General features: G+C 35.3%; 1 long non-coding RNA gene across 1 annotated transcript; it reads right to left on the bottom strand.

Annotated features, from left to right (window-relative positions):
* Positions 1-16,082: 16,082 nt before the first annotated feature.
* On the bottom strand, positions 16,083-16,865 carry LOC113335498. The gene is made up of 2 exons (XR_003353386.1): positions 16,719-16,865; positions 16,083-16,567 (listed from the first exon to the last, which is right to left on the bottom strand). It is a non-coding gene; the product is annotated as an uncharacterized LOC113335498 (long non-coding RNA).
* Positions 16,866-17,166: the final 301 nt, after the last annotated feature.

Below are 17,166 nucleotides of genomic sequence, written 5' to 3'. Positions count from 1 at the left end.
GAACCACATCTTGAACTGTTATAAAACTTATAAGCTCCTCTCATGAAAGTTACCCCGAGAGCACGTAGATTATTTTTCACATATATATATATAGTGGCTAATTAAGCGACCAAAAGGATCATCACATGAGCCACCTAAAAAAGAGTATTAGAATGCCTTCACTTCATGAATGGATCGTGTCGCCCGAATTATTTTTCCTGAAGAAGATTCGAATCTTATTCTAGTTTGCAGATGCAAATCGAAAACTTCAGATTCACCCCATATCAACCCTATCGAAAGAAACCTGGGGTGCGTTAACTTACCATGATGAAATGCTATTGAATTTCAAAAATTAGTTAGAAAAAACCGATCTAAAAGTTCTCCCGAAAACAACACCCCTACCGTGACTAATTAGGCGACCAAAAGGATCGTTAATGGCTGGCGTAAAAATAAGAGAGTTGTAGAATGACTTCACTAATTAAGCCCGGCTAGTTTGAGTCCCGCTTGTATTATTTGAGGACTATCAACCAAAACGGAGGATAAAGTGTTTAAATTCGATGAAATTACCGAATTATTATCCACTAATTCCTAAATAATAAAACCTAGAACTCTAATTATTTCATACTCATCCCAAATAATCGGTTATTCTTATCTTCTTCCCCCTTTATTTCCCATTTTCAAACTAAAATTGGTTTTTTCTTCTATATAAGGTTGAAGCTGCCAAGATTTAATTAAGGGGAAATTAGGGGGAGATCCAAAAAAATAATATTCTCATTCCTATGCCCACAATTAATTTTGTATACGGTGACACCCATAATTATATGAATCAATACATGATTGGTTATGTATATTATCTTTACAGGCATAACTCGTTACGCAACCTAATTTTTCAGGGGTATAATTGGCAGCGCAACTTGGACATAACATATCTAAAAATCCGCGCCTTAGAATTTTACAAATTTTATATCGTTGGAAATCTTTTTAAAAGAGTTACGCAACGAGTACAAACAAGAATATCAAATTTTTGTTTTTAACGAAAAAAATCGGAGGTGATCCTCATTTTAGAGATATTTTTTGAAAACTTGATACTTAACCATTATGCAGTCACCAAAAAGGATGCATAACACATTCTGCAGACGCATAACGAATTATGCAACCATTTTCTCCACTGCATAACAAATTATGCATTTGGATAACAAAATTATGCATCTATAACAAGTTATATATATGAAGATGGAAGTTCGGTTTTGAGCTTCAAAAGTAATTCTACGAGTATATAGAGATGGTGAACAAATCTGGTGGAAGATGGAGGTGATTTTTTGTGATCGTCTCATGCTTAAAAGTATGATCCGAGGTGGAGATTGTTAGGAAAACCATGGGTTTCTTAGTTTAAGTCCGTTTCCACATTGAGGTGTATTCCCTAATTGGAGTGGGAATATATTAGGAAAGAGTTTAGTTTCCTAATAGGAGATTAATACTTGGTGTCCAAGTTTGTGTTCTCTATATATAGGACTAGAATTGTAGGTTTGTAGATATCCAACCTAGAAGACTGGTAAATCCTTGTGCTGAGGATCTTTAGTCTCTTTGGTAGGGAGGATCGTGAAAAATTTGTAGAGAGAGGATTTTGGTGTTCTAGTGTTTTGGGTTTGGGGATTTTCTCTAATCCAAGTTTCTAGTGTTTCCATGTTTCCACTCTGTTACTAGAAGCTGTGAAGAAGGTGTAGAAGAGAAGACATGCGTCTGGTCCGAGGAACGGTTAGAGAATTGGTTTTTATGGTTTCTTCGATGGTTCTCTCGGATATGTCTTGTTAACTCTTTGGTTCCTGTCATAGGTTGCAGAAAGAGCATGTAATGGTCTTTGATTTAATGGAAGTTTTTCTGGTGGTCTTGGTCGTGGATGTAGCCTGTAAAGGTGAACCACGTATATCTTGTGTTTTGGTTGTGTGTGTGCTTTATTATCTTTTGTGTCTCTTGTTATTTCTCCATGTTTGGTTCAAATCACCAATTTCCCTTTGTGATCCTGATTTCCGCTGCGCTCGGGGTGCCAATTTTCCCAACAAGGATTTAGTGTATATGTACCACAGGGTTCATGACCGTTATACAGAAATTTTCTGCTGGTTTGCCTTTCCTAACCCACCTTATTCCCAAGAATTTTTTGTATACGTTCCTAGTCTAAATATACGTATACTGGTATGCATCACCAGAAGATGATATAACGGTATCATCTACTTTAATTTTTATATATTGGGTTCTTTTACGGGAAGAGTGATTCTAAAAAAAATTCTAGCTTTATCCCTCAAACGGTGACCCATAAAAAAGCCAATATATTTTTAGCTCTCCTAGAGTATTCCAATCCAATAAGACGACCATGTCTCCAGGATGATAGTGTTAGAGCACTGCTCGGTAGAACTCGCATGCGTTGCTATCTCAAGCATGTTTGTCAATGTTAGTGATCAAAACTATAAGTCTTGATTTCTAGTCTAATTATAGATAAGTCTCGGACTAGGATATAAAGTGTAGTTGAGCTCAAGATTCCATGGTGATCATCATACAAAGAAGAAGAACTACTCAAGGAACTTGTGGAACTTCATCGACTAAAAGGTATGTGAAGACTTGAACCTATCTATCACTCAAAAGTCTATATACTCTATCTCATATCTTGAAACAAAAGTCTTATTGCTATATAGACTTTGATTATGCACATTTTCTATTTCGAGCCGAGTTTATCTCGTTATCTATCTCTCGAAATATGTGTTGGTAAGCTTTCGCTTTGTCCAAGTTCATCTTTACTAGTGACGAAAGTCATATTAGTTTCAATTACTTGAAAATGGCTTTGATGAAAAATGGTTTGTGAATAACAACTATATAACGTCCTCTAAGAATGTTTCAATGATTGAAATGAGAGTTTAAAATATATAACCTTGGAAGGATATAAACATTGTGTGGTAACACATACTGTGTAAGTCCTTATTCCTTGAACCAAAGTATGCGTACTTTGCTGCTCAGGAAAACCAGAACTAAAGTCCGCGTACCAGTACACACACTGTCGGAAGTTCACGTCCCGTGAATTTCTGCTGGAGTTTGTGAACCGAAAACAAACTTATTCCGGGTACTTAAGTCCGTGTACCAGTGTGCGTACTTAAGTTGGTTATTTTCTAAAAACGGTTATTCGTGAACTTAAACCTATATAAACTAAGGAATGCATATTTGCAAACCGTGGATATAAAGTTCATGAATAGATTCGAATGAATCAAATCGTTTTTGCTTTGAATGTGTCTTGTATACTTCTATAAGATCTAAGCAATTGAACAACTCTCTAACTAGTTCATTTGAGTCATTTGAACTAGTTGTGGTAAAGAACAATATGGTTGATATGGAAGTGCTCATATGGATAACCATTTGGTTAACTACTGTTGAACCAACTAAGTGTACATGTTTGGGTACGGTTACACAAACCTAAATAAATGTGCATTTCATTCGTGTCTAACAATCTAATTTCAATCTAACGGTTGAAAGATATTAGCTTGAATCTAATCAGGTTTTCGTCTAACGGTGAATACTGAATGCTTTGTTACTAAGCTAACATTGATTGCAAACCCTAATTTGAAAGTCTATATAAAGGAGGACTCTAGCAACTGGGAAACCTAATCCCCACACCTTTCGTGTGTTACTAGTTGTATTAGCTAGAGTCGATTCTCCTTTAACCTTAGGTTTTTTCTCGAGACCCTGTAGGTTAACGACTTGAAGACTTCATTATATTGGGGTTGTGAAGCCAGACCCAACTATTTTCTTTGTAGTTGAGTGATGTGATCTTGTTGTTTCTATCTTATTTGACTACAATCGTAAGATTGGCTTGAGATTGATTTCTCCGATAGGCAAGATATAAAAGAAGTCACAAACATCTTTGTCTCATTGTTTGTGATTCCGCAATATCTTCTTTCGCTAGCCGATTAAGATTATTGTAAGGTGATTGATAATTCTAGGTTGTTCTTTGGGAATATAAGTCCGGGTTATCAATTGGTTCCTGTTCACCTTGATTTATCAAATGACAGAAAAAAAACTCGTAGGTATTTCTGTGGGAGACAGATTTATCTATTACCGTAGACTTTTTTGTGTGATGCAGATTTGTTTATTAAAGTCTTCGACTTTGGGTCGTAGCAACTCTTAGTTGTGGATGAGATCATCTAAGGGAATCAAGTGCGTAGTATCCTGCTGGGATCAGAGACATAAGGAGCGCAACTGTACCTTAGATCAGTGTGAGATTGATTGGGGTTCAACTACAGTCCAGATCGAAGTTAGTTTGTAGTAGGCTAGTGTCTGTAGCGGCTTAATACAGTGTGTGTTCAATCTAGACTAGGTCCCGGGGTTTTTCTGCATTTGCAGTTTCTTCATTTACAAAACTTATGTGTCTGTGTTATTTCTTTTCCGCATTATATTTTGTTATATAATTGAAATATCACAGGTTGTGCGTTGAATCGATCAATTGGGAAATCCAACCTTTGGTTGTTGATTGAAATTGATTGATCCTTGAACATTGGTCTTTGGTACGTTCAAATGATTTCTCTTGTATTCAATTATACTTGCAGATTTTTATTTGCTTGAGTAAGTATTGAATCGAGAAAGTGAGATATAACTCTTTGATATACTTTTATTACGATTGAGTCTGACCGACTAGTTGATTCTCTTAAAAGTATATTGGAGTTAGTCCATACAGATTGCTAAGCCAAATATTGGGTGTGGCTGTTAGATCCCCGCTTTTTCATTTGTATCAGAGCAGGAAAACACATTTAAGAACTTATAAGTCCGTGTTTGTAGCGATCTAACTATATGGACAATAATCTCTCTGATAACGCAACATCAGATCAGAGTCCCCCTGAGATGTTTCAAAATCCTAAGACATCTAAGAAATTTCCTATTTCTGCCTCTGTGTCTGAGTCTGACTTCAACTGGGAAAAATGTCTTGATGAACAATTGGATGATCTTTCAGATGAGACTGATTCAGAAGAAGGACAAACTATTGATGAGGAAGTCTCTCAATATATCAAGCTGATTGACCATAATTTGAAGAAAAAAAAGTCAACAACTTGCTTGACAAAATATTTGGCACCTCTCTGTCAAGAAAACAAAAAGATGAGAAAGCTCTTTAAAGGTTATGATTGTGGTTATAAACTATTACAATCTACCGTTAAAGATCGAGACGAAGACTTACGCTCAAAAAGGTACGAGTGTGACAAACTTCTTCAAAATCTCTTTGTGTTGAAAGAAAGACTTGCGGAATCTGAAGCAAGATATGACTCTCAACAAAAATGTTTTAATGACAGAGAACTCAGTCTCCTCACCAGGGAAAAATCGTTGGAGACTGATCTCGTTGCTGCTCTTAATAAGGTAAAATCACTGGAAGGAAATCTGAAAAGATTTAATTCTAGCTCTACAAAATTATCTTCTATGCTTGGAGCATGTAAAGAACATCGTGATACATGTGGTCTGGGCTATAGGGGAATAGACGCTCCAAGTACTGGTAAGATTGATTTTGTTCATGATAATGAAAACCCTTCATGTGAAAAAACTTTTCAAGAAGCCGACAGTCTTAGGAACAAGGATTGTACTCCTTCAAAATTAACTCGCATGAGAACAGTCAAGAACAAATCCTTTAACTGCTATTATTGCGGAAATAAATGACATATTGAAAGAAGATGTCGTTTCGATTGAGGAATGAGAAACTTCATAACATTCTTGCATGGATGTCTAAAGAAGTAGTTAAACCTTTCTCTCATATTGCTGGAGTAAAAGGCAGTGTCTGCAATCAAGAGAAGTGTTGTGATGAGTCATTTCTAGATTATGTTTTTGAGACAAAAAATGCCTATAGTTGTAGAAGGAAGAATGTTAGGTGAATAACTGACTCTTTAAACTAATTCGAGAACAGAAAAAGGTATATGAGAAATAAAGAAAAGCAAAATTCCTTATCTCCTTCTAAAGAAGACAGTGCAACCGAGGTGTCTGCTCCAGATTTCATTCATATCAATAATCGAGTCTCAGAGCTCAAGATCAGCATAAACAGAGTCAAACGGAGCATCAAAAAGGAAAGGAAAGCAGCAGGTTTAGGTATTCCTTGTTCCCCTCTGGTTAAAACTCTTTCTACTAATCCTGATGATTTTTCTGAAAATCTTCAAGAAGGAAAGAGAGAGGAAGTCAATATTCTTGATGAGCAAAAAACTCATCAAAATACAACATGACTACTTAATGTAGCATCCTTCTTGTAATATAGAAGGATGCTTATAATTCTCAAGAAACCTGTTTGTCTTGAGAAAGTAGTTGTTGTTATATTTCTTTTACGAAACGATGATCATTAAACTGTTGAGCCTTGTTCCAGTACTTTACATGATGTAATTTTTTTTTTTGATCTTTAACTCTTGAGAATAATCTCTTGTTGATTGACTTGTTTTCGAACGATTCTCTTATGTTCCCTTGAACTAAGAAGGTCATCCCTTGTTTAGAATGATTCTTGAGTGTGTCAAGATCTCTTCTAAATTTTTCTCCATTATTCTTTTGGTCTCGTACCAAGGTTGTAACCTTAAGTTCACGTTCACCGGACCTACGCGGAACGTATACGAATATTCCTAGGGTTTCCTAAGAAACACTCATATATATATATATATATATATATATATATATACACATGTATCATACTCAGTTTTGGTACATATACGTCCCATAATGTCAAAAGGTTCACCTGATTTCTGTGTACACAATGGATGGATGCAACAAGGAAGACAATGTTGAAAAGGGCAAGCATTTCGAGTTTCACGAGAACCCTATTTTCATAACTTTCTATCATGCCGTTGATCATGAAAACAAACTACCAGTTCAGATGTCATCACAGCTGGTCGGAAATCTTCTTCGAGATTTTGAGGTCGTACGTGAACAACTTGGAATTGCAACAAGGAATCTTGATTTTCTGAAAAACGAACTGAAGAAAGCAACTGATGAACTCTTCCATGTTCAATCTTTGGTTGCTGGCTTTGTTTAATGTGTTTTCCGAATCATTTTCTCTGAGAGTTGTTTTATTTTGTGTAGTAAACCTTCTTATAAGAATTTTATTTCTTGTGTTTCAGGAAGAATAACTAGTTTTTGGAATAGCCATTATTGTGATTACATGTAGCTATGTCCAATGTTTTCATCTTCATTGTTTTAGGTTTATTTGTTTAAATTCTAAAATTGTTTGGAAGATGATTTTTGCAGTATTAATCTTCATGGTTTTATATATTGCAATGTGTTATGGGATATGTGTGTTTGCATCCGTGAACTATGATTTTCCCATACTTTGTCAAAAGTTAAGTCTTTCGCATGTCGATATGCATTTATTGATAAAAGAATGAATGAACTTTTGACATTACAAAAGTTAAAGCCTTTTATGTCATATTTTGATGGAATAAAGGATACAACTTTTTTTTACGAGGATTATGTCTATTGTATGTCATTGTGCAAATAGTGATGGAAAATAGGAAGAATCCTTGTCTATTCCGCAATATTGATCTTCCCTGATCCATATTTGTTATGTATATACTGTGCGGCTCCGTAAGTTCTCTTATGTTGAATATTTCCGATTAAATTAATCATGGGTTTTCTTGTGGTTAATTTGATTGAGTATTTTTGGATTCAAATTCATAGTCGTATGTGATTTGTTATGTCCAAAGAAATCCTTCTTTTCTTGTGAAAGTAAGGTCGCTCTTGTTGTTCTTTCGGGAATGACATTTTATGGAGGAGAGTTCTTAATTGAACTTCTACTTAATTGTCAAAATCTTTGTGGGGAGTGCGGCTGTGGAATATTATAGGGGTTATCTTGTATCTTTACAAACTCCTTGTTGAAAGCATTTAGCTTCGACTATATGATGGCATCTAAAAAGTTGACATGTGCTTTCTTTTGTTCATGAAATTTCTCTATGGAAATTTCATTAGGATCCCACTAGTTTCGTACCTTTGCCAATTTTATTGACAAAAAGGGGGAGAATTAATGTGTAGTTCACACTACAAATACATATGGTTTTCAGATCATTATGTAAGGGGGAGTGGTTTCCATGTGAGATGGAGTATTGACTAAGGGGGAGTGATACATATCACCATAGTATTGTTGTCGAAGTTGTGATACAAATGAACTTTGATGCCGTGTAATAATATTATGACACTGTGTAACAATGATTGAGAATTATTGTTTTCTCATTGTTATAGCTACGGATTTTCAACAACGATGATACTAAACTTACAACCTTTGGAATCATTGGAGTACTTGGAAGTGACGAAGATTTCGAGTAATGTTGAAGAACCAAGGAGATCAGACATGTGGAAGAGAAGCTACAAAGTTTATTTATTTATTTTGTATTCCATATGTATTGATAGTTTTGTCATTAAAATTGACAAAGGGGGAGATTGTTAGAGCACTGCTCGGTCGAACTCGCATGCGTTGCTATCTCAAGCATGTTTGTCAATATTAGTGATCAAAACTATAAGTCTTGATTGCTAGTCTACTTATAGCTAAGTCTCGGACTAGGATAGAAAGTGTAGTTGAGCTTAAGACTCCATGGAGATCATCATACAAAGACGAAGAACTACTCAAGGAACTTGTGGAACTTCATCGACTACAAGGTATGTGGAGACTTGAACTTATCTATCACTCAAAAGTCTATCTACTCTATCTCATATCTTGAAACAAAAGTCTTATTCCTATATAGACTTTGATTATGCACATTTAACATTTCGAGCCGAATTTATCTTGATTATCTATTTCTCGAAATATGTGTTGGTAAGCTTTCGCTTTGGCCAAGTTCATCTTTACTAGTGACGAAAGTCATATTAGTTTCAATTACTTGAAAATGGCTTTGATGAAAAATGGTTTGTGAATAACAACTATATAACGTCCTCTAAGAATGTTTCAACGATTGAAATGAGAGTTTAGAATATTTCACCTTGGAAGGATATAAACATTGTGTGGTAACACATACTGTGTAAGTCCTTATTCCTTGAACCAAAGTATGCGTACTTTGCTGCTCAGGAAAACCAGAACTAAAGTCCGCGTACCAGTACGCACACTGTCGGAAGTTCACGTCCCCTGAATTTCTGCTAGATTTTTTGAACCGAAAACAAACTTATTCCGGGTACTTAAGTCCGTGTACCAGTGTGCGTACTTAAGTTGGTTATTTTCTAAAAACGGTTATTCGTGAACTTAAACCTATATAAACTAAGGAATGCATATTTGCAAACCGTGGATATAAAGTTCATGAATCGATTCGAGTGAATCAAATCGTTTTTGCTTCGATTGTGTCTTGTATATTTCTATAAGATCTAAGCAATTGAACAACTCTCTAACTAGTTTATTTGAGTCATTTGAACTAGTTGTGGTAAAGAACAATATGGTTGATATGGAAGTGCTCATATGGATAACCATTTGGTTAACTACTGTTGAACCAACTAAGTGTACATGTTTGGGTACGGTTACACAAACCTAAATAAACGTGCATTTCATTCGTGTGTAACAAGCTAATTTCAATCTAACGGTTGAAAGATATTAGCTTGAATCTAATCAGGTTTTCATCTAACGGTGAATATTGAATGCTTTGTTACTAAGCTAACATTGATTGCAAACCCTAATTTGAAAGTCTATATAAAGGAGGACTCTAGCAACTGGGAAACCTAATCCCCACACCTTTCGTGTGTACTAGTTGTATTAGCTAGAGTCGATTCTCCTTTAACCTTAGGTTTCTTCTCGAGACCTTGTAGGTCAACGACTTGAAGACTTCATTGGGATTGTGAAGCCAGACCCATTTATTTTCTTTGTAGTTGCGTGATGTGATCTTGCTGTTTTTATCGTATTTGAGTAAAACCGTAAGATTGGCTTGAGATTGATTTCTCCGATAGGCAAGATATAAAAGAAGTCACAAACATCTTCGTCTCATCGTTTGTGATTCTGCAATATCTTCTTTCGCTAGTCGGTTAATATTATTGTGAGGTGATTGATAATTCTAGGCTGTTCTTCGGAAATATAAGTATGGGTTATCAATTGGTTCCTGTTCACCTTGATTTATCAAAATACAGAACAAAAACTCGTAGGTATTCAGTGGGAGACAAATTTATCTATTACCGTAGACTTTTCTGGGTCGTAGCAACTCTTAGTTGTGGGTGAGTTCAGCTAAGGGAATCAAGTGCATAGTATCCTGCTGGGATCAGTGTGAGATTTGTTGGGGTTCAACTACAGTCCATACCGAAGTTAGTTTGTAGTAGGCCAGTGTCTGTAGCGGATTAATACAGTGTGTGTTCAATCTGGACTAGGTCCCGGGGTTTTTCTGCGTTTGCGGTTTCGTCGTTAACAAAACTTTTGGTGTCTGTGTTATTTCTTTTCCGCATTATATTTTGTTATATAATTGAAATATCACAGGTTGTGCATTGAATCGATCAATTGGAAATACAACCTTTGGTTGTTGATTGAAATTGATTGATCCTTGAACATTAGTCTTTGGTACCGTTCAAGTGATTTCTCTCGTATTCAATTAGAGTCACAAATTTCTATTTGCTTGAGTAATTATTGAATCGAGAAAGTGAGATATAACTCTTTGATATACCTTTAGTAAGATTGAGTCTGACTGACTAGTTGATTCTCTTAAAATTATATAAGAGTTAGTCCATACAGATTGCTAAGCGAAATATTGGGTGTGGTTGTTAGACCCCCGTGTTTTCAGATAGTATCTCCCCGTTTCAATCAGTTTATGGTCAGAATAGGGATCTGTTAATCTGCTCTTTGCACAAATACTTGTACATTATAAAAACAAAAAGGGAGGTGTGGCTTTAGGGAAATAAACTATACATTTCTAAAACATTTGACCCCCTGGGACGGAATTCCTCCTCGGAATTCTAAAAAAAATTGAATATGATCCATTAATGAGTCCTTCCTGGCGATCTGCCAAAAGTGAACTCCTTAAAAACCGTCCACTCTCAAAGAATGGGCCCCATGGGCTGGGAATTTGCAGGGGGTCTGGTTTAGTGGGGCGGTCACAGTAGGGTTCCTCTCTAGGCGGTTTTTAAGGTGTCCGTTTTCACGGTTCACCAAGAATTTGTGTCTATTGAGCACATCAACCATTTCAGTCAAACCTTTTTTTTCTAGGCTTTTTCAAAAAGAGAGTGACCAAAAAACAAACAAACTCAAACACCCATCGTGACAAAGAATTGTTCAAACACATAGATAATCCAATTTACGAATCACTAGCATTTAGCAGCATCCTAGCTTTCTCCAATGGTGAATGTGGATCTTTCATATGTGGCATCACTTTTACGACATCCTTTGAGTATAAAATCCTAAATATTAGGAAAAATAAAGTTTTATCTCCAACCCATAGATAATCCAATTTAGGAATCACTAGCATTTAGCAGCATCCTAACTTTCTCCAGTGGTGAATTTGGATGTTTCATATGTGGCATCACTTTTAAGACATCGATCCTTTGAGTATAATATCCTAAATATTAGGAAAAATAAAGTTTGATCTCCGAAAATGATATATGGCACCCATATATCGTGCACCCACTGCACCCAACATTAAGTGTCATCCATATTGGAAGCGAGCTCATCATCCCTTCCTTTACCTATTCTTTTCTCCTTCGATCTTATTTAAAAAACCTAAACGAAGATCAATTAAATGCGAAGAATTTTTCATTGTGGCGTGAAATGCAATGGAAGATTTCTTTAGTTTTCTGTTTTGGGCTTATATGAAAGACGAATGTAGGACTAGTTTTAATTTACATCATGTATTAGAGAATCATCCTAATGAAGGAATCATAACTTTGCATATAAAAAACAAAAAGCTAAACGAAATCAACATGAACCAGTCTTGATGAAGAAAGCAACACCTTGCAAAATTACGAGATATTTCTTTAGTATTTGAGAAAAATTACCCATTCGATTAGATTTTCTGATGATTGATTGAATGGTAGAAAGAATAAACAAATTTTAGAAAAAGAGTTACTGATTCAATCATGACATATACAAGTTTCAAATGCACTTTTCTGGTGATAGGATATGATCAATAATAAGATTTTGCAAATTTGGAGATTCGAAAGTGATTAGGTTTCTCTAGTTAACAATATTAGTTTACCTCGTGCCGATTAGATAATCACTCCGAAGATGAAAACGAAAAGTTAATCTCGAAAACCAAGTCTTTTCTATGAAATTAAACATTTGTTCCCTATGGATGACATCTAATGTTGGGTGCAATGGGTGCACGATATATGGGTGTCATATATCATTTTCGATTTATCTCCAACTCATAGGTTTCCTGTTATTTGTTTACTTATTTGTAGGCATGCAATTGGTTAAAATCCTTTTCATATTTATTTTTCAATGATTTTTATTAATAAAAGTGCGACTAGGATGGGAAGACATTCAGTTATGTATACATTTTTGTACAACATCTACCAGTTGGCCATGACATGAACTCGATGTGAATGTTATTTAATTTATAAATTAAGCTCCTTCCATGGAAGTTTCCTCCTAGCACTTAACATATATATATATATATATATATGTATATATACCGTGGCTAAGTGACAAGAAGAATCATTCCATGAGTTTCCCTTGAAAAAAAGTCGAATCTTATTCTAATTTACAAATACGAAACAATCGTCTTTACCTGGGTTTCTCAGACGCGGACGCGTAGACGCGGACACGACGCGGCCGCCGACACTACAAAGTTCTCAAAAACTAGGACACGGACAGGTATATATATACTTTATTTATATATAAAATCATGTATTTGTACAACAAAGTTAAGTGTTTGGATCCTAGAAATTAAAAAATGATGCTACATGTGTATAAATTTCAAAAGAAAAGAAGAGATCGTTTGTTTATACACAACGAAGTTCAAGCAGTCAATCACTATTAAACACATGGCACAATCAAAATGCATTCTTAGAACAACACATGCCCAACTATGGGTACACGTGATGTCATTTCCAATTATAAAACCTTAATAAAGACCTAAATAATTGATCTAAATGTTCGTGTTTCTTTATTTAGTTAATTTTAGTTAATAATAGTAAAAGTAGTGGAAGAAGTTTAAATGAAAATGAAAAAGAAAATCGCTTCAAACCCGAGTCATCAGTGCGTCCAAAACAGTCGCGCGCATGACGCGCACATTTGTACGTCGGACACGCGTCGTGTCAGCGTCCAACGCGCGTCCCGTGTCCGACGCGAGTCGAACGCGGACACGGCACAAAAAATACAGCGTCCGTGTTTACAAATGATTAAAGAGGCAAAACATAAGGACGTAACACAAGTTGCATTTCTTATAGCATATATACCAGTTGGCCATGACATGACATGAACCACATAACGAACTGTTATAAAACTTATAAGCTCCTCTCATGGAAATTACCCCCGAGCGCACATAGATGATTTTTCATCTAACTCCTTTAAAGTCCTATTTCATATGAGCCCCCACTTTGCGTCACCGTTCGCTTAGAGAAGAGAATCACTTAGAAGAGAGTATTTACAATCGCTTAGAGAAGAGTTTGTAAAATAAACATGGAGATAACACCTGGCGAGATTCTATTGGTTTGGGGTTAAACCTAAATCGCATCCTTGAAGAGACCTAAATCTCTGTTACATCTCTTTCTCTCTCTATTCTCCTCTCGATTTTCCGACTGCATCAATTCTACACTTTTCTTCTCCAAGAAAAAGCAAAATCTTTCGAGAGGAAAAAAAAACCCTAATCATGTTTTTCTTTCTTTCAATGCGATCTCTTTTCCTCTTTCCCACAGAAATTCAAGATTTTCGCTTCTCCGTTTTTGGTTTATTTTGTTGATTTAATTTTTAGTCTCTTTCTTCTACTGAGTCTGTGGGTTCGACAGGGTGATTGGTATTCAACCAAGTAGGTAGTTTTTGTTAGTGGCGAAATTGGTCAAGAAGAAAAACCTAGAAAAAAAACCCTAGACCACCAAAATAAAGTTATACAATGAAGATTTTAGGTAATGTAACTCACTATTCATTTTCATTCATTTTTGTGTTTCAGTGTTTGCTCCCTCTTTTTATTTATTTATTTTTGATTTAGGGTTTATTCCTTTTCTCTATTTATTTTGATTTGGGTTTTTTTCGTTTTTTTCATATTTTCTCATTCTCAGTTGATCTTTGTTCAACAGTTATATTTTTATTTTGCATATAAACATAATCAGACAGAAAAATCCACGAAAACATGGTCTAATCTCTGACGACTAAGATACCGTTTGGGTTTTCTTCTCAAATGCACCCCTTAGAAGCACTTTATGTTTTAGTTTATTCTCACGATGAAGATGTATCGCATTAATGTTATGTTAAATAGCCAAATCAACATCATCAAGTAATCCATAGTCTAATCGGTACGAGTCATGATATGTAACTATGAAATTCAGATTTTTATTAGTCAGTATTGTGATCCTTTAATAGAGGATTAGATATACAGATAATTGTTCTTTTATCTGATCCTATTTGCAGAATCATTTTCATTTTTACGTCAACTGAAAAGTGCAATGACTTGGATAAATGTGGCTCTTCCTTGCCTTAAATCAGCAATTGGTCATGAAGAATAAACTAGCTCATCTTGCAAACGTCATAAATCCGAAGATATGTCGTTAATTTACTTCTTAAATTAAGGGGCGATCTGTTTAGAATGGCTCCTTCCTAGCACCCACATTATTTTTTCCTATATATTGTGGCTAATTAGGCGACCAAAAGGATCATTAATGACTTGCGTAAAAATGAGAGAGTAGTAGAATGGCTTCACTAATTAAGCCGGCTAGTTTAAGGCCCACTTGTATTATTTGAGGACTATCCAAATTTTATTCCCAACTAAGCGGAGGATAAGGTGTTTAAATTGGATGAAATTACCAAATTATCCTCCACTAATTCCTAATAGTGAAACCTAGAACTCTAATTATTTCATACTCATCCCAAATAACATGTTCTTCTTTTCTTCTTTTCCCTTTATTTCCCGTTAACAAACTAAAATTGTTTTTTTCTTCTATATAAGGTTGAAGCTGTCAAGATTTAAACAAGCCACTAAAATTGTTATCAACAGTTACAGATGGCGAACAACCTCATAACACTCTTGTAGATGGTGGGTCATTTTTCAAATTATAGGGCATACGATAAATTCTAGGTCACACTGACATATTTCAATCAGGAAACATATATCGGTTTACATGGTAAGTCAGATGAATATTAGATTTTGGATCACAGTGTAGTTTTTAGGACACACAAGGAACAGTTTGGTTTTGCAAGTGCAGTTTATAGATCACAATGAAAATTTAGGTCCGAATATATATATTGAGTCAAAATGGTAGATTATGGCTCATGTAACCCTGAGCCACGTAAATCCTTGTGCCTTGTTAAATTCGAATGTGCTTGTTTTTTGCTGACTCAGCGTCTGAATCTGATTCGATCGCAAACTCGGCACGACTCAGATGTCAGACCTTTTTTTTTCAGATCTGACTCAGACCTAATCCCTGACTTGGACCCATTTGAGTCAGGGAATAAAATGTCCCTAACTCATGGGACCAAGCCACTGAATCACATATTTTTGAGTTAAATGAAAATAAACATATTGTGTCAGATCCAGATGAGTCAAGTGATATTAGTCAAATCCAGATGAGTCAGGAAAAAACAAACACAATGTGCTTGCAGTTATATGTTTATGTACATCTTAGATTAATAATCTGCACACAAGGAACAATTTGGTTTTGCAAGTGCAGATTATTGATCACAATGAAAATTTAGGTCCGAATATATATTTTGAGTAAAAATGGTAGATTATGCCTCATGTAACACTGAGCCACGTAAATCCTTGTGCCTTGTTAATGTTTACGAACTAGAACTAGTAGACTGTAAAATCAAGCTGAGGGTAACTTTTAAACCGAGTTTATTTTATAGAATTAAATTGTTGGAAAATTTTATTTTTATTTTCTCATGGTTGAAAGTCAGATAACATAAACGTTTTTTCCTATACAAACGAACACCCCGAGCTCTATAAGAGGAGTTATACAGAGAAATAACAAATGAACATAAAAGATGAGCAATTGATCAGTGAAAGATATGATGAAAAGAGAGAATGACTTTGGTGGAGAAGATCAGACAAATGATCGATGTAAATCGAACGGTTACATCTACTCGATGATTAACATTTTGCAATACAAATTAAACAAACACCCACACTAGCTAGTAACACAAGCCCGCTTGATTATAAAAGGACCGGCGATACAAAAAAGTTACAAACATGTAACAAAAGATCAATAATTTATCAGTGAACTTATTACTACGAAGAAACGATGGAGAAAGTAAGATACATGATTGGTGTCGCGCCAACCCTAACTGATGACAGAGCCGGCAAGTTGCTGTTTATATCCTTACCTGCAACATGCGCAGTAATGGCCAGAGAAAATATAACCTTCATCAAATTGGCATTCAGTTTTACTGACTAAAAAATCGCAGTTGCTAATACAAAGAGAATCACAATCTACACCATCACACCCGTCCTCCACCCGCATGCGTCTCCCCACATCACATTCACCACGGACGTATCTGTATACGTCATTAATCAGATGTAGTAGAATGCTCGTATTAGTGTTTCATATCTCAACAAAAAAAGAAATAAACATGAAAATGAAGAGAAAGATTGATCAAAAAGAGAAAAAACAACATGAATCGAATATCTAGCTAGTAACTTACGTACCCTATGTCTGCAACAAACAAAACCAAGAGAAATCCAACAAGAAAAGGAGAAAAACTTAGACAAGCTTTAACCATGATTTCAATATATCGGATTGAGTTGATATGTTTTCAATTTATAGGCATTCCGCATTCCTCATTCAAATTGAATAATTTGTCCGTTTATATTTAATGCATTTTGTATAGCATCCATCTACCAGTTGGCCATGACATGAACGAACTCGATAATGAAATGTCATTTATTTATATGCTCCTTTGAGAATTTTCTTTATAATTTATTTGTGGTTCAGTCAACCTCGATCGTCTATAGGAGCAGCCATTGTTTACTTCTAATTACAACCAATAATTCACAAAAATCTTCTTCTCATCCATTCCCCACTGGCCACTTGCATGGTTTGCGGGTTGCAAAATTTCAATTTCTTCTCCAAGATAATGTTTTATACATGAAAACA

Source organism: Papaver somniferum, chromosome 1 (assembly GCF_003573695.1).
Source record: "Papaver somniferum cultivar HN1 chromosome 1, ASM357369v1, whole genome shotgun sequence".
Lineage (NCBI taxonomy): Eukaryota > Viridiplantae > Streptophyta > Magnoliopsida > Ranunculales > Papaveraceae > Papaver > Papaver somniferum.
This window is presented reverse-complemented; position numbering and strand designations above follow the sequence as displayed.